Genomic DNA, 23,664 nt, shown 5'->3' on the forward strand with positions numbered 1-23,664 from the left:
CTGACCTTATAAATATGGCTCAGACCTCACCTACAATAATATAGTTTTAATAAGGTTGCTGCAAAAGCAAAGAATAATTATGCTCCTGCATAATGAGGAGTTGGGATAATTGGCATACAAGTGAATTATTAATTGGTGTTTAGAGAAATTGTGCCCCTGTGAGGGCAAAAATAGAGGCACATGTCCCTTACAGAGTCTCAAAGTTACATTTAATAGCCTGGTAAACAATGGCTGACCATTGTATACTCATCTGTTGGTTTAGCAGTTGATAGTGCACTGGAGTAAACAGAGGTAAGACTTGATGTGAAATACTTCCATAAAAACAACCTTAGACAAACAGACATTACTTGTGGAAATAAGTGTTGTCTGTTAGACACCTGGTGTAATTGAATTCCACAGAGCCCCTTCTAGACATGTATTTAACAAATTTAGAAACTGCTTTATGATGAATGAATGAATACATTATAAATACATTATACATGAATACATTATAAAAACAAATAAAACAATTTCTACAAACTAAATTCTACATTCCTGCAATCTTTAAAAACTTATATACGTAATTTTATTTGTAGGCCGCCTTTCCATAGTTTAAACCATACTCAAGGCGACTTTTTGTTGTTGTTTAGTTGTTTAGTCGTGTCCGACTCTTCGTGACCCCATGGACCAGAGCACACCAGACACTCCTGTCTTCCATAACTACAACATAACAAAAAAACAGTCAAACATTAAATAAAACATTAAAAAAAATACAAAACCAAACTCAACAATTTCCACGCAAGTCACAACAAAATCTAAAATAAAGATATAAGACATCAATGACAACACCCCCCTCCCCAGAAAAACAATAAGGTAAAGGTAAAGGTACCCCTGCCCGTACGGGCCAGTCTTGACAGACTCTGGGGTTGTGCGCCCATCTCACTTAAGAGGCCAGGGGCCAGCGCTGTCCGGAGACACTTCCGGGTCACGTGGCCAGCGTGACGAAGCTGCTCTGGCCAGAGCCAGAGCCAGAGCCAGAGCCGCACACGGAAACGCCGTTTACCTTCCCGCTGGTAAGCAGTCCCTATTTATCTACTTGCACCCGGAGGTGCTTTCGAACTGCTAGGTTGGCAGGCGCTGGGACCGAGCAGCGGGAGCGCACCCCGCCGCAGGGATTCGAACCGCCGACCTTTTGATCGGCAAGCCCTAGGCGCTGAGGCTTTAACCCACAGCGCCACCTGCGTCCCACAGAAAAACAATACTTTAACCCAAAATCTGTTCAGCATTTTAAGGTTTTGTAGCTGTAGTCCAGCCTCCTACCCTCCCAAGCCAGGTCAAAAAGGCCTGCAAGGCAGGGAGCAGCTCTTCCAGGACACACAGCCAAGATGGTTTCTGGCCTCTTTAGCAGCCTCAGTTTCAGCAGCTATATGATTGATATTCCTTATTAAACCAAAATTTCTTCTGTAGGTGCCAAAATATCATGCTGCTAGGCAGCTTTCTAATTTGGGTAAATGTACAGTGTGGGCTCCTTCAAAGAATCATGGGAACTGTAGCCAACCCCTCACAGAGCTATAGCTCCTAGCACCCTTAAAACCATAGCTCCATCCCCCCCCAAAAAAACTACATTTTTGATGTGCTTCTAATTGTAAGGTATGTCAAGCTTAGGCTTATCTAGTTTCAAGGTGCAACCTGAAACCTGCCTAGGTTTGCTGTGGGACAGGTGATGGAGTACATGGAGCTGGCGGAAATGACTGGCAGAATCCGAGACCTGGGAGACGAGTCGGTAGAAGAAGATTGGAAGAAATTTAAAGACTATTTACAAAAATATTGTAAAATTAAGGAATCTTAGAAGGATGTTGGAATGAAGTTATGTGGTTTTAGCAGCAATGTTATAAAGGAGTATTTAAAGATGGATTGTTAACAGGTGAGAATGCAAAGTTATAATATATTAAGATAATTTATTAAGAAAAAAGCAAAAATGGAAAGGATTTGCTGAAATAACTAATTGAACTAGAATACAAAAAAGGGAGGTGCGAGGAGGTCAGGAAAACAAGTAAATGAAAGTCAAGACATGGAAAGGTTGATTTGTTTTTAATTGTTTTTACTTTTTTTGTATTTTGTATTCTGTATTTTTTTGCTTCTTTTTTGTTTTCCCCCCCTCTTCTTTTATTCTTGTAACTTTTCTGAAACTTTAATAAATATTATTCGGAAATGTTAAAAAAAAAAAAAAAAGGTTTGCTGTGGGACAAAGAAACGCATAGTGGCCAGTTCCACATTGTTGAAAATAGAAAATCCAGCAGCAGCTGCCTGCAGCTGCCTCTAGCCTTAAATGAAAGACAAAGGTTCCTTGTTAGGTAAGGAACAGAAGACAGGACTACTGAATCTATCACCCATGACTCACCCAGGGGAGTTCTGCACAAACAGCTTCCCAGAGCTCAGTTAAGAGGCACAGTGAAGTCCAGGTCAGCTTGACCAGAGTGGCAGAGGAAGGCAGTGAAAGAACTGTCTGTTCTTAACCAGGTGATCAAAATGTTCCTTTGCTCTATTGCTTTTTCAACAGCAAAAGAATGGACTCCTTATGTTCTTACAAGTAATTTGCTTTCTGTTGAAGTTAATGGGCAAAACCTTCATTGATTTTTTAATGCTGTGGGTTTGCTCTCCTGAAGCTGACATTTCTTCCAGGCTGCCCTGATAGCAGTGGGCAACTGTAGTTTCATTTTCTTATTACCATATTGCTACTCTCCTGGGCTCATCAACGACCTCTTATAAACGGCCCTTTTAATTCTGAAAGGGCTTTGTAATCTTTTATTGAGGCCCTCTTCCTACTGGTTCTAGGAAGCAGGCAGGTGGTCCGCGAGAAGTTGAAAGGGAGGGTAAAGACAGAGGCAGGAAAGGAGATTATTATTTTAACAGATTATATGTGGAATTTAAACATAAGAAAATAACATGTCGAATGAACAAAGAACAGGAAGTTAATTAATTCCAACACATAGCGAAACACAATATGCCCTGGCCAATGCAATATTTAAAAAGGGGTCCCAAACCAACATACTTGTACTGAATCTTGGACCTTTTAAGTGCTTGTCCACAGCTGGAGCAAATCTGGATTTGCACAAGCCTTTCTCCCCATTAATCCAAGAGTGTCCACATGGTGTCATCCCTATTCCAGTGTTGTCCTGAACCTTTCCCCGCTTTACATGAAGGGTTTCCAATCCTTAGAAAGTCTGAAATCGCCAGGATTGAAAAATCCCGTGTTTTAAAGAGGTGGCAAGCCAATGTGACTACACATTTTCTTCCATTATAAAAGTTTTCCTGTTCTCAAACTGTTTTTAAGTGGATTCAATGAATTGTGCTAATGTTGCTCACGCCACGTCTTAAAGTGGCAAGTTGTTTCAGCGGTGTTGTCGTGCTAATCTGGCCTTTGTTTAATTTGGAAGGAGGCCGCTTGGTGTTTTGTAGTACAGTCGTACCTTGGAAGTCCGTTCGATTTTCCAAAACGTTCGGCAACCAAAGCACAGTTTCTGCAGCCAATTGGAAGCCATAGACTCACTCACTTCCGGGTTTGCGGAGTTTGGGAGCCAAAACGTTCGAGAACTAAGCTGTTAGAAAACCAAGGTACGGCTGTATTTTATCTGCAAATATACATGTGAAGCACAGGTGAAGGCACAGCTTAAACACTCCAACCAGCTTCCTGAAGGCCCCCCCTTCCTACATTTATTTATTTGACAAAAATTATGCTGTGTATCACTTCATCAGCAAAACCTCTAAGCTGTTTACCTAAAATATAATATACCTTAACATTTGTGATAAAATCAGACATTAAAATAAAATTGCATATTAAAATGAGTGTCAAGCTTTTTAGTGGCTATTGAAATCAATGCAGTGAAGGTAGGAGTGGCCTCAATGCCTGAGGAGAAATGGGAAGATGCTGTCATCCACCACTTGTCACCGCCACTGAAGCCTTGCTTACTGGGGTTGCACAGTTGCAGCTTCCGGGTTTCTAGCAAGATTTTGCTGGGCTCTCGCTGGAACCTGGAACCTGCTGCTTCTCTTCCTCACTTCTCTGGTGGTGGTCACCCTTGGATTCTGCTTCCCTGAGGGAAGGCGTCTGCTGAATCTCAATGGGCAGGGAGTTCCAAAGTTTGAGTGCTGCCACACCAAAGGATGAATTCCTTGCGAAAAAGAAGCGGTAGAATGGGCATATACGGGCTAAGATGATCCCTCAAGTAAACTGGCCCCAAGCTTTTAAAGGCTTTATATACCAACAGCAACACATTGAATTTGACCTGGTAACAGACTGAACAGCTACTAATATTCTGTGACTGCAACTGACCACTCTCTGTGTGAAAAATGAAATGGCCACGTTGGTGTGCATGGGCTTCTTACATGTGTTCGGTAACAATGGGGCTTAAGGTACGAAAGAGAAGTCGCAACACAGAAGGAGAGGGGCTTGCGTCTGAAGCAGCTTTTCCACAGAGTACAGCCATTTTTGTTGAGGAGGCTGGTGCAGTTGCGAAGACATGAATCTCCATGAGAACGGTGGTCTATTTTGGGAAGCTTCCTATATCTTGAAAACAGAAGACAAGATTGTGGCACAGTTGCAGTTAGCTTTTCTGTGCAAGAATTCAAGTATCAGATGAGTTGAAAATTCATCCCCTGTTTTTGAGTTATTTGTTTTTCATTTCCTTGATATAACCCCCTCCCCCCGGACTTTGGACTCTTGATGATAAGATTATTGGTTTTGATTTAGGCATTTAATCTATGTATGAGGAATCTTTCCCCCCCGCAACTACACTTCACCCTACAGAATATACATTTTCTGCCATTGCCCCTTTCCCCTGCCATAAGAGAAGTGTCATTTATTAGTTGCTTCAGACATCTTGTGAGAACATTAGCTTTTTTGCCTGGGCTTTTCCTGACCCATAAGATTGGACGTTGCTATTTCTGAATTCTTCATTTTTGTAAAAAAAATCTGTTCTTGTTTTTATAATGCTGTTGTCTTATGTTTTTAATAGGCTGCTGAGGGATTTTTAAACAAAAATATTAAGCACCTTAGAAATGCTTGTAAGTACATATATAATATATATCTTTGATCCTTTATGGGGGCTAAGCTGGATCAGGACAATGGCAAAGGAGGGTGGGACTTTTCTCCTGCTATAGTTTACAATGTCTGTTGGGCCTCATACCTGCCACCCTGAGGTGTGGCAGAGGATGTTTTCCTCTCACAAGTCTTGAAGTAAGATGTAGCTGCCACTCCCGTATGTAAGGGCTGCCATATACACAGCCAGGAAATGGGCTTTCAAATGGCGTCTGGGCAGACTTTCTTTGAATTGGCAAAATGTCCCAGAAAAGCCCCTCCCCCCATACATCAAATGGCCACCATCTTGTCCTTTACCTCAGTCTTGGTCAGGCCCTCATGCTCAGATGTAGCCGCACTACTTTCAGACAAAAATATTCTGGACAACAAGAGCCACGAAAGGATTTCTCCTCAGGGAAGGCCATGATAAAAATGCTGGTCATCATGGCTCCTGTGAGCTATTCATCAGTGTGGGGAAAATCTTGACAGAGGTATTTACTGCTTGGCTTATTGTTTTGTATTAAGGTTTTCTACTTAGCCCCAGGAATAGAGATTCAGCTGAAAGTGAAGCCTATTAAGGTCTTTAAGTAAGACGCAGCACCCTAATGCAGCTCTGCTTTCTTTTGCCTGCAGCTGAAATAAGCTTTTAAGGAGGTAATGCCTTGAACAAAGAATAATATGAAATAGGTTATTAGATTCCCTTCCCTCTTCCACCCCACCCTGCTTCCAGAGGAGAAGCTCTTCTCTACAAAATGCAGTTCAACTCCCAAGCTATGCCTTCGCATACATTGCTGTTCTTGCTGATGCAAAACCTGGGTGTAAATGCTAAAATGTGGACTTTTTTTTAGTGCATGCTTTGGGACTGTTTCAGGTGAGGTCGTTCTAGAACGGAATTGATTTAAAAACAAGACTGTTTTTATTGCTATTAATTTATAATGTAAAGTAATACTGACATTCCCCACCCACCTGCCTACAATCCATGCCCAAATTGCATTATTACAGGTGTAATAATAATAATATGGGACGCAGGTGGCGCTGTGGGTTAAAGCCTCAGCGCCTAGGGCTTGCCGATCGAAAGGTCGGCGGTTCGAATCCCTGCGGCGGGGTGCGCTCCCGCTGCTCAGTCCCAGCGCCTGCCAACCTAGCAGTTCGAAAGCACCTCCGGGTGCAAGTAGATAAATAGGGACCGCTTACCAGCAGGAAGGTAAACGGCGTTTCCGTGTGCGTCTCTGGCTCTGGCTCTGGCCAGAGCAGCGATGTCACGCTGGCCACGTGACCCGGAAGTGTCTCCGGACAGCGCTGGCCCCTGGCCTCTTAAGTGAGATGGGCGCACAACCCCAGAGTCTGTCAAGACTGGCCCGTACGGGCAGGGGTACCTTTACCTTTACCTTTAATAATAATAATAATAATAATAATAATAATAATAATAATAAAGGCCATCTATATCAGGAATGGTGAATTGCTTGGGTCTCTTTTAATTGCATCTGTAGTGGAAGACTTCTATGAGGAGGTTGGCTTCTTAACTCTTTCATTTCCTGTGATCCCCATCCCCCCAGCTGCTAATAAAACCAGCCTTCCAAGCTGCATTTGCCTTTCTTACAAACCGAATGAATCTTGGGTCATACATGAGAGAGGCTACTTGAATTTCCTGGAAGCATTCTGTAATAGATGTGATATACAAAAACACATTGTGAATCTGCATTGCATGCGGGTTTCCTTTTCCTTTCCTTTCCCTTCTTGTGGTTGTAGTTGTTCAATTTAATAAGAAGCCTTGGGGGGAAATGTTAGATTTTGCTTTTCCCATTTCCCAGTGGCTTTGCGTCTGCTTGAATGAAACCCAGTAACTTAACAAATAAATAAATAAACCCAGTGGCCAAGTAACACTTTGCTCAGTTGCTAAGCAGCAGATAGATTATTTAAAGAAATGGCCATCCACCACTCTGCCCATGCAATCCATAAAGGAATTCCAGGTCTCTCTTATCTCCATGTCCACTGCCTGTCCTGTTCGACACAGGCCCATCCATATTTGTGGTGCTGAAGGATAGCAGGTTAGTTGCATTGCTGAAGGGATTTTACAGTTCTTAGATCTCTATCTGTAACAGCATTGGCAGACTGCTGCATAGCTACCTCCTTGGTTGTTCTCACTGTGTGTGTGATATCATACCCTCTAACAATCTACTGATTAAAATTGGGATGGGTGTCTTTCAGTGTTGTGCACCCATGCAAGCCAGCTGGGGCTTCCTCGCCCCAGCCCCCTGTCTCCGTTACTGGCAGCAGTTCCCTCAGTGAGCATCACACTGGCACCTCCAGCTCCTCCTCCTTTTCACCGTTGTCACCCTTGCCAGCTTCTCCTCCTCCTCTGGCAGGGGAGGTGTTGGGGTGGAGGAAGAATGGCCTCTGGGTTTGGCTTATACCACCCGCATCTCCCCCTCCTCTCCTCCCCAGGCTTTGGCTCGGGTGCCTTCTTTCATATGTGCACACATGTCTTTTGGGGCCGAGCTCTCGTGGGAGCGAACTAACTTACGTGAGAGCTCGGCACTGAAAACGGGACATCCAATCATTTTTTTTTTTTTTTTTATAAATATTTATTAAGATTTTTTTAGAATACAAAATGCAAAAATAATAAACAATGTAACATGAATCATAACACATTTTTCAGAACTTCTTTGGACTCCCTCGCATCTCCCACTCCCACTTACATCGTTATAAATTTTTTCCAGCAATTTATCATCTTGTTTATATTCTTAAATTTTGTTCAGTTAATTTAATCTATTCTCCACAAATTTTATATTTCCCTCAATCTCGCTTATCGTCAAATTCAATCTAATTCAGTGGTAGGCGATTATTTATGATCTAGCATCCTTCTTAGCATTCAACCAAATTACAATACTTTTGTAGATAAATCTTGAATTTCTTCCAGTCTTCTTCAACCCTCTCTTCTCCCAGGTCTCGGATTCTGCCAGTCATCTCGGCCAGTTGCATATAGTCCATCAGCTGCATCTGCCATTCTTCCAGTGTGGGTAGATCTTGAGTTTTCCAGCTCTTGGCAATGAGTATCCTTGCTGCCGTTGTTGCATACATAAAAAATGTTCGGTCCTTCTTTAACACCTTCTGGCCGACAATGCCCAGAAGGAAGGCCTCTGGTTTCTTAGTAAAGGTATACTTAAATACCTTTTTCAACTCATTATAAATCATTTCCCAGAAGGCCTTCACTCTAGGGCAAGTCCACCAGAGGTGAAAGAATGTTCATTCATGTTCTTTACATTTCCAGCATTTATTATCAGACAAATGATATATTTTGGCAAGTTTAACTGGGGTCATGTACCATCTATATATCATTTTCATTACATTTTCCTTCAAAGCATTACATGCAGTGAAGTTCAGCCCAGTGGTCCACAACCTTTCCCAGTCCTCAAACATAATATTATGCCCAATATCCTGAGCCCACTTTATCATAACCGATTTAACCATTTCGTCTTGTGTATTCCATTTCAGCAGCAAGTTATACATTCTTGATAAAACCTTAGTTTTTGGCTCTAACAATTCTGTTTCCAACTTCGATTTCTCCACCTGGAACCCTAGCTTTTTGTCATTTTTAAAAACTTCTTTAATCTGAGCGTAATGTAACCAGTCTCGCACTTTATCCTTCATTTTCTCCAAACTCTGCAATTTCCAATTGTCTCCATCTTTTTCTAATATTTCCCAATATTTTGGCCAGTTGGCCTCCATATTGAGTCTTTTTCGGGCCTTAGCTTCCAGAGGTGAAAGCCACCTCGGAGTTTTATTTTCCAATAAGTCTTTGTATTTTGTCCAGACTTTAAAAACTGCTTTCCTGACAATATGGTTCTTAAAGACCTTATTAATCTTAACCTTATCGTACCATAGATATGCATGCCAACCGAAGGCATTATTAAACCCTTCCAAGTCCAATACATCAGTGTCCTCAAGAAGTAGCCAGTCTTTTAGCCAGCAAAAGGCTGCGGCTTCATAATACAACTTTAGGTCTGGCAGGGCGAAGCCCCCTCTTTCTTTCGCATCAGTTAGTATCTTGAACTTAATTCTGGGCTTTTTGCCCTGCCAGACAAATCTAGATATATCTCTCTGCCACTTCCGAAAACACTCTGTCTTGTCCACAATCTGCAATGTTTGAAACAAAAACAACATCTTTGGCAATACATTCATCTTGACAGCAGCAATTCGGCCTAACAGAGAAAGCTTCAATTTTGTCCAACTATCCAAATCTCTCTTAATTTCAGACCAACATTTTTCGTAATTATCCTTAAATAGACTCAGATTTTTTGCTGTTATGTTTACCCCTAGGTACTTTACTTTTTTAACCACAGTTAGTTCCGTTTCTCTCTGAAACTGTTCCGACTCTACATCTGTCAGATTTTTCCCCAACACCTTAGTTTTCTGTTTATTTAGTTTAAATCCTGCCACCCGACCAAAATCTTGAATCAGTTGTAATACTCTTTTTGTACTAGATTCTGGCTCCTGCAGGGTCAAAACTAGGTCATCTGCAAAAGCTTTAAGTTTATATTGTTTCGCTCCGACCTGAATCCCTTCCACCAACCGGTCCCCTCTAATCATATTCAAGAGCACCTCCAGAACTGATATAAATAACAAAGGGGAAATCGGGCAGCCTTGTCGTGTTCCTTTTTCAATTTTAAACTCTTCAGTGACCACATTGTTTACTATCAATTTAGCCTTTTGTTCTGAATATATTGCATCAATCCCATTCTCAAACCCCCGACCCACTCCCATTTCTTTTAAATTTCCCTTCATAAATTTCCAAGAGATATTATCAAAGGCCTTCTCCGCATCTATAAAGATTAACACTGCTTTTGTATTTATATCAGTTTGCAAAAGTTCCAAAATGTCAATAATGTTCCTTGTATTAGCAAACATGTGTCTACCTGGGAGAAAGCCTGCCTGGTCTTTATGAATTACTTCATTTAGAACTTTTTTAAGTCTACTTGCCAAAACATCTGCAAAAATTTTGTAATCCACATTTAAAAGGGAGATGGGACGGTAGTTCTTAAGTTGTGTCTTTTCAGCTTCCGATTTTGGTATCAATGTGATGAAAGCTTCCTTCCACGATTCCGGCGCCCTCCTCCCCTCCATAATTTCATTGCTAACCTCCATCAGTGGTTGAATCAAATGGTCTTTTAATATCTTATAATACTTGGAGGTTAGCCCGTCTGGCCCTGGAGATTTGCCCGGTTTCATGTTTTGAATGGCTTGTTCAATTTCTTGACATGTTATTTTACTGTTCAGGAGAGATCTATTTTCTTGTGACAGCCTTTTAAGTCCATTTTTCTCCAAAAATTGCTTTATCTCATCCTCATTCTGCGGCCCTTGAGTATATAATTTTTTGAAATATTTCTGGAAACACTTTCTAATCTCCATGGGGTTCTGAATGTTTCTTCCTTCAATTTCCAAATTTGTAACTGTATTCAATTTTTGTCTCTTCTTCAACTGCCAAGCTAGCAGTTTCCCACATTTGTTTGCCGATTCAAAAGTTTTTTGTTTCATTAATTTAATCTTCCACTCTATTTCCTGATTTATCAGTTTAGAATACTGTGCTTGATAGAGTTTGATTTCTCTCAAGATCGGCAAAGACTTCGGGTTTGATCTTAACTTCTTCTCCAATTCTTTTATTTTCTCCAAAATCTTATCTTTTCTGTCATTTTGTTTCCTCTTCTTTGCCACGTTCTGTTGTATCAAGAACCCCCTCATCACAGCTTTACTTGCATCCCAAATAATTCTTTTTTCCACCGCAGTGTTCATATTTATCTCAAAGTAATCCTTCAATGCTTTCTGGGCCTTCTTAGTAATCTCCTGATCTCTAAACAAATTGTCATTCATCTTCCATCTAAAGGAGCCAGTTGGTAATAGTATCATATCCATTTTCAGTGCATTATGGTCGGAGCAGGTTTTCGGGCAGATTTCCACCTTTCTGACCTTCGGTGCCAGACCTCTAGTTATCCATATTTGGTCGATTCTTGTCCAAGTCAGCTGAGCTTCAGAGAAGAATGTTCCTTCTTTTCCCAAGGGATTCTTCGTTCTCCAAATATCTATCCAGTCCATATTGTCAGTCATTTCAAAAAAGGTCTTTGGTAGTCTGCCATCTTTAGTGACATTCTGGCTTTGTGACTTATCCATATTTGTTGATACAACCCCGTTCATGTCTCCCATCATTGCATCTGTAGTGGAAGACTTCTATGAGGAGGTTGGCTTCTTAACTCTTTCATTTCCTGTGATCCCCATCCCCCCAGCTGCTAATAAAACCAGCCTTCCAAGCTGCATTTGCCTTTCTTACAAACCGAATGAATCTTGGGTCATACATGAGAGAGGCTACTTGAATTTCCTGGAAGCATTCTGTAATAGATGTGATATACAAAAACACATTGTGAATCTGCATTGCATGCGGGTTTCCTTTTCCTTTCCTTTCCCTTCTTGTGGTTGTAGTTGTTCAATTTAATAAGAAGCCTTGGGGGGAAATGTTAGATTTTGCTTTTCCCATTTCCCAGTGGCTTTGCGTCTGCTTGAATGAAACCCAGTAACTTAACAAATAAATAAATAAACCCAGTGGCCAAGTAACACTTTGCTCAGTTGCTAAGCAGCAGATAGATTATTTAAAGAAATGGCCATCCACCACTCTGCCCATGCAATCCATAAAGGAATTCCAGGTCTCTCTTATCTCCATGTCCACTGCCTGTCCTGTTCGACACAGGCCCATCCATATTTGTGGTGCTGAAGGATAGCAGGTTAGTTGCATTGCTGAAGGGATTTTACAGTTCTTAGATCTCTATCTGTAACAGCATTGGCAGACTGCTGCATAGCTACCTCCTTGGTTGTTCTCACTGCCGGGCTTGTGTGTGTGATATCATACCCTCTAACAATCTACTGATTAAAATTGGGATGGGTGTCTTTCAGTGTTGTGCACCCATGCAAGCCAGCTGGGGCTTCCTCGCCCCAGCCCCCTGTCTCCGTTACTGGCAGCAGTTCCCTCAGTGAGCATCACACTGGCACCTCCAGCTCCTCCTCCTTTTCACCGTTGTCACCCTTGCCAGCTTCTCCTCCTCCTCTGGCAGGGGAGGTGTTGGGGTGGAGGAAGAATGGCCTCTGGGTTTGGCTTATACCACCCGCATCTCCCCCTCCTCTCCTCCCCAGGCTTTGGCTCGGGTGCCTTCTTTCATATGTGCACACATGTCTTTTGGGGCCGAGCTCTCGTGGGAGCGAACTAACTTACGTGAGAGCTCGGCACTGAAAACGGGACATCCAATCAGAAGTTGGGATAGCTTCTGTAATTCCAGGATGTCCCGGTCAAATCAGATACGTTGATGTGTGTGTGATATTTTCTTTGGCCTGCCAAGATGCTTAGACTAAGACTTTATGTAGTATGATGTTGTGTGAAGCCTATGTGCAACAGTGTGAGAGAGAGACAGAGAGCAATGTATGTCCCCCCCCCCCCCGGTTCCTTCAAACCAGGAGTCACCAGTCTTTTGCAAACAGGAACAAGTGTCTAGTGCAGGCATAGGCAAACTCGGCCCTCCAGATGTTTTGGGACTACAATTCCCATCAACCCTGACCACTGGTCCTGCTAGCTAGGGATCATGGGTGATCCCAAAACATCTGGAGGGCTGAGTTTGCCTATGCCTGGTGTAGTGTCACCACTTGTGCCCACTAGACCTGATGAAGCTGCTAAAATTGCATGGGGGAATGGCCAAGTTTTGGTCCCACCAACCCCTGCAATCCTTGATAACACTCGATTGGGAGCCACTCGATTGGGAGTGGCTGGGGAAACTCAGCCAGATGGGTGGGGTATAAATGATAAATTATTATTATAATATTATTATTGCAGTCCTTGCAAGCACGCGGTGACACTTTTTTGCACATAGCACCAAACAAAATTGAAAAGGGTCTTATTTTGTTCCAGAAGGAGTCTCTGCTGTCACAGTTGCTTCTCTGATGAGAGAAAAGTTGTGTGCCCTCCATTTCCTTTGGTTCTTTCCCTAGCCTCCTCCCTTTGGAAAGAAACAGTGGTCCCTTAAACATTGCAATTTTATTAATACGCAGTACTTAGCAGAGCGTAAGTCCTATGCTTGCTCTTATGAGTGCACACACAATTAAACCATACCTCCTCAGTTGTGAAAAGAAACATGGAACTCTTCTCTCAATGCTCTCTGAATCCTTTTTTTTAATAAAAAACACATACACATATATACAAACCAAGTTCCCCATCCCTACAACATTTCAAGTGACATTTGCACACTCCTGTATATGCTAGAGAAGGGGCAGAAATGCTTTAATGTAATGTACATTGGATTGAGCTATTGGATAAATGTTTGGAAAAGGACATGCACAAAATGGTGGCAGTGGCGGGGGGCACCGGAATCATGTTCAGGTGCTGGGGAACTCATTTCATGAAAAATATGGTTGCGTATATGAAGCCTGAAAGTAAAATTTCAGCATTAGAAGATCTGGATCTTTTGGACACAGATTCTGACTAGAAGAATGAATGAGTTGGCTTGCTCACAGACACTGTCACAGGAACCCAAGTAAGAATAAAATGGAAGTGATTATTGAAACATAAGCATGCAAAAATATACAGTTATACCTTAAGTTGAATGTGTTTCGGGTTGAGCGCGTTCGAGTTACGCTCTGCAGCAACCCGGAAGTAACAGAGCGCGTCACTTCCAGGTTTCGCCACTCGCGCATGCGTGGATGCTCAAAATGACGTCATGTGCATGCGCGGAAGTGGCGAAATGCGACCTGCGCATGTGCAGACGCGTCGTCGTGTCTTGCGTTCCATTCAGGATGCGAACGGGGCTCCGGAATGGATCTTGTTCACATCCCGAGGTACCACTGTATAGAATACAAAATGCACATTGTCCAAGCTGTGGCAACTGTATTAGCAACAATGAAGTTTTTGTCTTTTTGTTACTCATGTTTGGGCACTCATATTTCTGTTTTTTTTTAAATCACATACATGGCTTTTTTCCAGCTAGAACTCGCTGGGACTCATTTCTGGCACCTCTCAGGTCCCTGCCAATTTGAAAGAATGAGGGAAGTGTTCATGGTGAGTTCCTGCACCTTTTTTTCTAGAAAAATAGCACTGATCACATACCTTGCTATGAACATGAAGACTACGGAGCTTGACTCCTTGTCTGTAGCTGTTTAATTTCATTGTGGAACAGCAGACTCCAACTGTGTTTGAAAGCACTCTGAAAAGATGCTAGCATGTTGAGAAAGAGGGAAGTGTATTTGTGTGGGTGGGTGTGAGACGGTAGATGATCTTATGTTGTATATCTACACAGACAATCTGGTGACACGGGAAAAGGAACGCTACCCTGCTAGCATTTTGACAACATATCCAACAATAACCAATCAGCTTCACACATTCACAGCTATCTAATCTAACAAGCAGCATGGCCTATGGCTTCAAGGATTTTGGTGGGTGGCATGGTTTCTTAACAGATATTTGTGCATATTATCATCTCTACATTAGATAGATGTTTACATTCTGCTGGGATACATTGAAAGAGAACTTGAAGGTGCTAGCTTATCAGTAGGATGTGATTTCTCCCTTTAATATGAACGGCAGTTCCTGTTGTATCTTGCTGCTCATGCCCTTTCGATTCTAATTTATTCTGTGGGTTCTTCTGCTCAATTGATTGAAGTGTGCCTCAAAGGCTTTCACATGGTACTCACCAACCCCCATTTTCGGTGGCATAAAGACATAGGCTACATTCACACTATACATTTAAAGCACTATGATACCATTTTAAACAGCCATGACTTTCCACCAAGAATTCTGGGAACTGTGCTGAAGGTTATTATTCTCCTCATAGAGCTACAATTCCCAGAGTTTCAAGCAGCATGAGGGTACTTCTGGTGTGAGGTCTGGTGTGATGTGAGCAGAAGCAGACTTTGATAATCTTTTGTAATATGGTGCCCTGTGTGAGGTCAAAATTGGGCACCCCTGAATGGATCTTCTCAATTATGGATCTTCTCAGTTTTGCGCACCCTCAGCTCAGCACCTTGTGTGGCAGAACCGTCCACACCACCCTAAATCTGTTGCTGGTGAGAAGGTGGCCTAAGTCTTGCTGAACCAAACCAAAGGACAACAAGCCAGATTGGGCATTTGCAGTGGAGTTCAGAGAACAATGCAGCTATGGAATGGAAAGAACTGCTTGCTTCTTATAACTTACGTTCAACTCTTGCTTCCAAGGCATGAGAAGTATCAGTCTATTCTGCTCTATTCTGAACTTCAGCTGAAGTTCTCTGTCCTGTTCTGGGCAGTACATTCCTGAGAATCTTTTTTTGGTTGCTGTAAAGGGATTTGGATCTGAATCTCGAGAGCTTTTCTAATAGCCCAAAGTATTAGATCTGAAGTAGATCTGTGTGGAAATAAAAAAAACATATTTATTACAGTTTAAATGTTAAGTTTGAGCAAATTCAAAGCTTTACTTGGGCATTTATTTTTATTGGACTGCTAGCAAACATTTTAAGACATGACAGTGGTATAAAACCAAAGAATGGGGAGAATGTAGGAATAAGCCATCCATTTTATATTATATTTAATATACTACCATAAATATAGCATATTTATATTTATACTATTTAAATATACTATTGTAGCTTCCTCCTTTGGCAAATGCAGTGGTTTTTTCTTTGATTTTTTAAAAAGATCTTGATTAATTATATATGTGCAGACTTTTTCAACACCAGATGTCAGTAGTGTCTCAGTTATTTCTTCTGTTCCATGTACCTTTGGTAATGCTTACTGCTCATATATAAGAAGCATATTATCCTTCACAAATGTTTTTCTTTTACTTTTTTTGTATGGTAGTGGATTTTGTGTGGTTGTCCTTTACTTTTTATTCAGTGTTTATTGGGGTCCCCCCCACCACACTAACAGCACAAAGAGAAAACAATAAAAAGGAGGGAAAACATACTGGGTAAAGCATGCCAATTCACAGCACCATTAGGAAAATCAGACACCTGTAATCAAAGCCTATAAATATAAAAATATCTGTAAGTTAATTTAAAAAGTGGTACTGGGAGAGAAGGGGCCAGAAAGGGAAGGGAAGTCGGAGATAGGATCCAGCAAAAGTCCACATGGCACAAACAGCTGTGAGCAGGATTTCCAGATATTGGAGTATTAAGTCTCTACACAGCTTAGCAAAAGCTGCTCTTTCATATACCACAAGGGAATAAAGGTTCTCTGACTGGTGAACAATACGGTGAACTGTTAGATCTTTCCAGCAATGTGAGACCAATCTCTTGGCCACCAATAAAGCATGCAGTGTCCCCCCCATCAAATTCCAGGGCATCAAGATATAATGAAAACAACATGAACATCTGAGTATTTTAGAGATATCCTAGGACCAAGTTAATATGCATATGGACTTCTACCCAAAACAGTGCCACTATGGGGCAAGGTTTGATCATATGTTTCAGTGCTGCTCCTGTCTCACCACATCACCAACACACACCTGTAGACCTAAGATGCTTGGGACAGAGGTGATGGGCCCAATATACCCCCCAAAAACAACTTTCCCTTGGAAGAAATGCCACCTGAGGTCCAGGGAGCAAAACTGTACAGCATTCAATATTGATTGCCATTTTCTCCAACATATGGGATATTCAAGCTCTCCTCTCAACCCTTTGGGTGTTCATGAGCTCTGGTTGCTGAATGGAGGAACTTTTTATGCATGAACTGCATGAAATACACTCTTAATAGTTAGCATACCCACTGTCTATGTGCTACTAAAAACCCTCAAATCTAGCTCCCTTCTGCCACACCAAACATGTGAGCAATAATTACCTGAGAGATAAATTAATCTGGTCTTCCTGATGCGATGAAACAAGATGTTATCAGTGATCATCTGCAGAAACATGTAGTTTGGCAGCTGTGTACAGCAAAACTAAAAATAGCTGGAGGTATTCTAAGAGGGGAGGAGTAATATATCTAAATCATGTTTGACCCACATTTCTTTCCCACTTTATTGAGTTTAAACTGGAACAGCTGTCAATCAAATGAATCAATAAAATGCCCTTTATTACACCATAGGAATTCATATGTGGGGGAAGAAAGTGGTAAATAAATTGTTGCTGACATTTAGGATTCCTATATTTCCCAGGTGATCTCAGCTTAGTACGCTTTTGAAACACCATGGAATAGACAGGAAATATTTTTTGTTTGGATTCTGAGTAATGAAGGAGATGTTTTGCAAGTGGGGATGGGCAAATCTGCCAGTTTTGGTTTAAGTTTCACATTTTCCCACTCTTAAGTTTAATTCTCCAGATTTCTGGAGAATTAAAATAACTACAGAATTTCTGCATAATTTTTGCAAAGCAATTCCCCCATTTTTTGCTTTTTCTGTATGTTACTTTCAGTTATAGATGCATTTAATTTCAAAACCTACCCTAGCATAGACTTTCTCATACACATTTCTTGACTGGAGAACTGCATTGGAGAAGTGTGAATTTTGAAGGACAGCTGTATTTTGGTTCACATAGTGTTTCAAAGTGTGTCAACTGTTTTCTTGCTCTATAGTTCAGGTGTTTCTAGAGCAGGCATGGCCAAACCTGGCCCTCCAGCTGTTTTGGGACTACAATTCCCACCATCCCTAGCTAACAGTTCCAGTGGTCAGGGATGATGGGACTTATAGTCCCCAAACAGCTGAAGGGCCAAGTTTGGCCATGCCTGTTCTAGAGAGTGGGAAAGTGAAAAGGCATCTCTGCATAATGCAGGGATTTGTTGTTTTCAACCCTACAGCACACATCCTCTCTCTACCCCAATGTAATTTGCTGTACAAATGTACCGTAATTTGCTATAAGCTATTAAAGGTTTTTGGAGGGACGTGGGTGGTGCTGTGGGTTAAACCACAGAGCCTAGGGCTTGCCGATCAGAAGGTTGGCAGTTCGAATCCCCATGAGAGGGTGAGCTCTCGTTGCTCGGTCCCTGCTCCTGCCAACCTAACAGTTCAAAAGCATGTCAAAGTGCAAGCAGATAAATAGGTACTGCTCCGGCGCGAAGGTAAACGGCGTTTCCGTGCGCTGCTCTGGTTCACCAGAAGCAGCTTAGTCATGCTGGCCACATGACCCGGAAGCTGTACGCCGGCTCCCTCAGCCAATAAAGCAAGATGAGCGCCGCAACCCCAGAGTCGTCCGCGGCTGGACCTAATGGTCAGGGGTCCCTTTACCTTTACCTTTATTAAAGGTTTTACAAGTCCATTTTGCTCTCCTCTCTGTCTTTTATTTTCTGTGATCTCTAGCAACTGGTATTCAGAGGCATAGGACCTCTGATGGTGGAGAAAATAGCCATTGTGGCTAGTAGCCATTGATGTCCTTGTCCTCTATGAATTTGCTTAAGCCTCTTTTAAAGCCTTCCATGTTGGTGGCCGTCCCTGCCTCCTGTGGGAGCAAATTCTGTAATTTAACTATGCTCCATTTTCAAGAAGGAAGCAGACTTAGGTGGCAGCTGCTGAGTTGAAGCTCTGCATGAGATCCAGCCCCAGTGGGGCTCTGATTGCATAGGGAGAGAGAATACAGAACCATGGGGATTTGCTTAGGGAGTAGTAATATCATATTTTGGGTATTTAGAATAAAGCTTTGTAGTGAGGGATCAGCCTAAACTACATTCTCACTATAATGATGCCTAACCTGGGGAGCAAAGGGGGGGGGGTGAGTCAGGTTGGAAGCTTTACAGAGGAGTAGAGTTTCTTCCTAGCTTTTGCTGAAATCACAGAACTCCCTACAGAAGAAGTTTATAAGGACCACTAGGGGGAGAAGCAGATCACTGTTCAGGGAAGACTTGGTATGCAAACTGGAAACCAGTGCAGTTCTCCACAGAGTGGTTACTTGTGTTGCCAGTACAGTGGTACCTCGGGTTACATACGCTTCAAGTTACATATGCTTCAGGGTACACACTCCGCTAACCCAGAAATAGTGCTTCAGGTTAAGAACTTTGCTTCAGGATAAGAACAGAAATCGGGCTCCGGCGGCACGGCAGCAGCAGGAGGCCCCATTAGCTAAAGTGGTGCTTCAGGTTAAGAACAGTTTCAGGTTAAGAACGGACCTCCGAAACGAATTAAGTACTTAACCCGAAGTACCACTGTAACTTGCTCTTGTGAACAGTCTGGCTGTTGTGTTGAGCACTAGCTGCATCTTCCAGACCAGATACAAGGGAAGCCCCACATAAAGTGCATTGCAGTAGTCAAGTCTTGCTGTTAAGCAGTCTTGAGAATGTTTCCCTGTTCGTTCCGCGGCTTGGCGAGGCAACTTTCCCATCACAAAGCAGGAAGTGCTGAGGCAAGCTGATGCGAACTTTGTGATAGAATCAAGAATCTAATTACTTCTCAGTGGGGAAGCTTGTCATAAATATTCACTTTGCATTTGGGCAAATATTTGTTCTGCTCTAGTTTTGGCTTGGAGATGAAGCTGTTTCAATCTCATAAGCACATTTGACATGTTTACAGTTTCCCTTTCAATGGGACACAGTGGTTCATAGTGGTAGTACTGCTGTTCTTAAATGGCTGGCAGTTTAAGCTAAGTGATGCATCCTGGGGAGGACGGAATGCAGAAACCATTGAGAATAATGAATGTTCCATTTAAGAAAGAGTTGTACTCTAGCAGGCTTGAAGATGCTAAAATAAGGCCCTTATTGAAGTAGCCCTTTCTAGATCCTCATGACTTGAGTAATTATAATTATAGGACTCGCCTAACTTTTCCTTCCTAGCCAGGATGATCAAGTGGACCAACATCTTGCTCCTGGATGAAATTGAATATATCTTGATCTCTTTTAATCAGAGTTCTGGCTAGACTCAGGAGGGAGAGAGACTTAGCTGTCCTGATTGAAAACCTTCTCTGGCAGAGTGACAAGAACATGTGTGACCCTGCTGATTCTCCTCAGCCACTCGGGTAGCCAGTACCATTGATCATGGCATCCTTCTCTTGCCAGACAGCAGTATTCTGCCACCATTTTCCATGCTTCTTCCAAATTTAATTGGCTGCATTTCAAGTTGGTAAGGTTCTATTAAACTAGGAGGAAGCTTTGTGTATGAACAGCCAAATCTATTTTTCCTGTATTCCTGTGAATACGGTGGCAGTCTCCATTGCTGAATAATTGCTTGTAGGGGTTACCAATGTGCTGGATTAGGGTGAATAAATGGAAATCAAATCCAGATAGCAATCCAATTGCTTATGACTAGTGGTCTCTTGATCAGGCAAATGGCAATCAGCTTATTCTTCTGGGGAAAAAAAATGCAAGCTCAGAATTTGAGAGTTTCTTGGATCTCTGCCTCCTTCCGAATGCTCAAGTTGAGGTTATTGGCCAGGAGTTCCTGAGCCAATTGTTTCTTAGTGGAGCAAATGACAGCTTCAAGGAAGGTGGGGTAAGTTGGGGAATTGCCACTGAGACAAATGTTAATTTCCCCTCATCAGACATTATAGCCCTGAGATATGCAACCCGCTTCTTTTGGGATGGAAGAAAAACCATCCTAGCCCACCCCCCGGAACTCCATATAGCATGCAGACTGGCCTTTATAAGCTCATTGCGCAGTGACTGCTGATCTAAGTTTTTGTCCTTATTTGGGTCACATCCACACTGTGCATTTAAAGCACCCCTTTACCACTTATCCCACAAAATTTGTTTCCCCTAGAGGATCCTGGGAGCTGTACTAGTTTGTTAAGGGTTCTGAGATTTCCTAGGAGATCCATCACAGAGTTGCAAGTTAATTTCCAGCATTTTCAGGGGGAAGCCATGCCTGTTAAATTGATATAAGAGTACTTTTAATGTATGGTGTGACCTATCTGGACACTCACCCCTTCATGAGATTACAGTGGAAGGAGAGGGTACTGTGGAGCCATGCCTGCTGCCCCTGCCCCCTTGCTCTCCACCCCCAGCACACATGTTTTGGCAAGGAAAGTCTGAAAGAGGCAGCCTTCTGGGTATGTCCAGGCCCTGACATAATTCAGAGCCCTAGGTTGATGATGAAGAGGCAAGAACCATGGGGAGCCAATGGCTAGGGCAGGTCTTTCAAGTGCAGCCCCACTCTCCTGAGGAGAATACTGAGGTCCAGCGCCGAGGGCCTTCTAGCGGTTCCCTCGCTGCGAGAAGCCAAGTTACAGGGAACCAGGCAGAGGGCCTTCTCGGTAGTGGCACCTGCCCTGTAGAACGCCCTCCCACCATATGCCAAAGAGAAAACCAACTACCAGACTTTTAGAAGACATCTGAAGGCAGCCCTGTTTAGGGAAACTTTTAATGTTTAACAGACTATTGTATTTCAATTGTTGGAAGCCGCCCAGAGTGGTTGGGGAAACCCAGGTAGATGGGCGGGGTATAAATAACAATAAATTATTATTATTATTATTATTATTATTATTATTATTATTATTTATCCTCTATGGCCTAAAACTGTTTCCTTTATGACCACATGTTGGTTCTTAAGTTCAGTCACTATTCATTATGGAGAACCCCCCTTCCCTGATAAGATAATTCTGCAACTTCACCATTCTTCCATAACTTGTGGCATGCTTAGGTTGCTGTGCTGTCAGTGTCACTGCAAGTTTATGTACATGGTATTGTCATGTTACATCAGTTGCATCATGTCGGTGAGAGCCACAAAATGGTGCATGATGTAGCCCATGCCTCGCCACATCTGGCCCTTGGGACTCTCCTCCCAGGCCTCCTCCTCAGGCCATCCCCTTCATGGGCCCTGACCCACATTCTCCTCCTGTGCTGAACGTCTCCTGGATCTGTAATCATGTCTCTTGCTTGTCTGGATAGTGAATGGAGGGATTGTCTGTGTGGGGTGTACATGGGGTGTTGTCTGGAAATATATGATCTTTTCTTCATCTGGTAACAAGTAGCAGAGTCTACAAAGGTCAGAGCAACAGGCCTTGCTCTGCTCACTTTGGCCTCTGGCCCTGTCAGGGCTGGCCCAGGATGTTTTGCTGCTTGAGGCAAAAATGAAAATGCTGCCATGTCTTCTCCTTCTCCATAGCCCTACCTGCTGCCACCTGTTCCTTGTCTCTAGCTCCTCCTGCCACTGCCACCTCTCCTCCTCGGCCTGAGGAAGCAGCAGAGAAGGCAGTCAACAAGTGCAGTTCACTCCTGTCCAGAGCCTGACGCCTGAGGCAGTGGCATCACAATGTCTCTTGAGTGGGCCGGCCCTGGGTCCCATCCACTGTTTGCATGTGGCTTCTGATAGATTCCTCACAAAGGAAGATTGCCCGTGAATTGAGAAGGTTTTCCCCATCCCTGGTGTAGCCTGAGATGAAACAAGAGTCAAGGCCTTCTGTGTTTTCCTGGGCAGGTCTACACACCATATTGAATGCAACTTGTCAGCCATGGAATTGAGTCCACCACTTGCTTGACAACTGGCCTGTTTTTGCAGATGTAAGTGGTCAGGGGGGCTTTTGGAATTCCTCCTTGGCTGCTATGCAGGTTACATTATGCAGACCTGACTGAGGGCTCCCCCCCCCACTCCCTTTCACCTTGCATGTCTTTCACATTATTCCTTGAGCGTTATACACAAATCAGAGGCTGTGGTGATTTAAGAAGTGGCTATTTCGGGAGAGCTGCTCATATAAGCAAGCCTTGGGTAAAGTATGAAATATCTCGCTCTGCATAATCATCTGGAGCAGTCCTGAAGAGTCGGCTTGCTAAGCATCGTTCACCCCCACCCCACTTGCTAAGGACGGCACATATTATGACTCGCCCCAAAATTAGAGCCGTTTTAAAAGAAAATAATGAGTCCATTGAACGCTCTCTGTGACTGGAGAAAAAAAGATTCATTAATTCAAAAGCGAGTGTTCTTTACTCCGGCAAGCAATCGAAGGCTTTCTCCCAAAGAAAAACATCTCACATTTCCTTCAAGTGCCGGAATGATTCATGTTAAGATGAAGCCAAGCACAACCCCCTTAGCAACTGCTTCACTTACCCATTTTAGTACATGAACATGTTCTTCTAGTAGGATTGATGGCTTGTGGTTGACAGAACTTAACCATTCTCATGCAGGCAAAATAAAACGGGCAAATTCGTCTGTTGAGCAGTCAGGGAGGAATTTTAATCTACTCCTAACCTTGGTTTTGAGCCTTTTATAAGCAGATCAGATTATCCACCACAGCCGTCAGGGGGAGCTGGGCTTTAGGATCACAGCCTCATGTTAGAAAGAAGCAATTGCTGCAGTTTTTTGTTTTTAAGACAGTTGAAAATCTTGTGCGAGAGGTTTTGCTTCCTGTGGTGTGGAGTGGTTCTTCTACTGCCCTGTCTGTTTAACCCTCCCAAACAATGTGAAAGACTGCTAAACCTGTTCATCTAAACTGAAAATTGGTGACCCATCTTGAGCAGCAATCAAACTGCCTTCTACTCTGTTCAGCTCTGTATGAATGAGAGCCAGGACTGGAGTTGGTCCCAAGAGATAATAATGCGAGACCTGGGTCTGAAGTGAGCGACTGACTCATGATATGAGATATCTCTGAGAAGACACAGGCCCCACATCCCTTTACCGCCTTGTACCATTTGTAAGTTCCTCTAATTGGAAATTGATTTATCCTATTTATGTGCCTTTTAGCTGAATGTGATCCATTGC

The sequence above is a fragment of the Podarcis cretensis genome (assembly GCF_951804945.1).
Source record: "Podarcis cretensis genome assembly, chromosome: 5".
NCBI classification, from domain to species: Eukaryota; Metazoa; Chordata; class Lepidosauria; order Squamata; family Lacertidae; genus Podarcis; species Podarcis cretensis.